Raw genomic sequence first — 892 nt, 5'->3', positions numbered from 1 at the left:
GAGGGGGCTTAAATTGAGCTCGGAATTTCTCCCTCGCCCCTGACACCGAGCGTCGTTGAACATCAGCGGTTTGGACAGGAAGTGATGAGCACGGCCGATAGACGCCATCTTTTATTCTTACAATAACGTCACCAAAGTAACGTCTTCCTTCCTTCCTTCCCTCCTTCCTTCTTCCGTCCCTTCCTTATGTCCCCTCATTTATTCCTTCCTCTTTCCTTTCCTCCCACTCTTTCCTTCCTCTCCCCTTTTCCTTCGTCTCCTTCATTCCTTACTCACCCCCTTCCTACCCTTTTTTCCTGCTTTCCTCCTTTCGTCGTTCCTTTTTTCCTCACTTCCTTCCTAATTTCCTCTCTTTTTTCCTCATGTCCTCCCTTCTTCCCTCCTATTTTCCTTGCTTCCTTTCTTCCTTCCCTTCCACATCCCACTTCTTTATTTCTTCCTTCCTAAAACCCTCTGCACCCTTTGTCCTTTCCTTTTACCCTTCCTTTTCTTCCTATTCCCTCCTTCCTCCCCTCCCCTCCCTCCCTTCCTTCCTCCCTCCCTCCCTCCCTTCCTTCCTTCCCTTTCGTCTCCCCCCGTTGTCGTCGCCAGGGTAACCACAGCCCAGGGGAGGGAGACCTGACGGATAAAAAGCAACATCAACAAATATTAACCGCTCTGGCTTTCAGTGGCGGCGGCTAATCCACTGTGTGTGAATTTGTCATATCAGATTACTTAGACAGTCATGGTGCGGCGCCGCGCGGAAAGCACTCCGCCATACCCTCAAGAGGACAATATGGTTGAACTCTGCTGCCTTTTTTCCGGAATTTGAAAAATGGCTACGAGTGCTGGTGGGATTTCCATACAGGCTTCATAGGGGGCAAGGAACAGTAAATACGCTCCTCAGAGAAAA

The sequence above is a fragment of the Gadus chalcogrammus genome, chromosome 11 (genome assembly GCF_026213295.1).
Source record: "Gadus chalcogrammus isolate NIFS_2021 chromosome 11, NIFS_Gcha_1.0, whole genome shotgun sequence".
Taxonomy (NCBI): Eukaryota; Metazoa; Chordata; class Actinopteri; order Gadiformes; family Gadidae; genus Gadus; species Gadus chalcogrammus.
The sequence above is the reverse complement of the archived record's forward strand: the minus strand, read 5'-3'. Positions refer to the sequence as shown.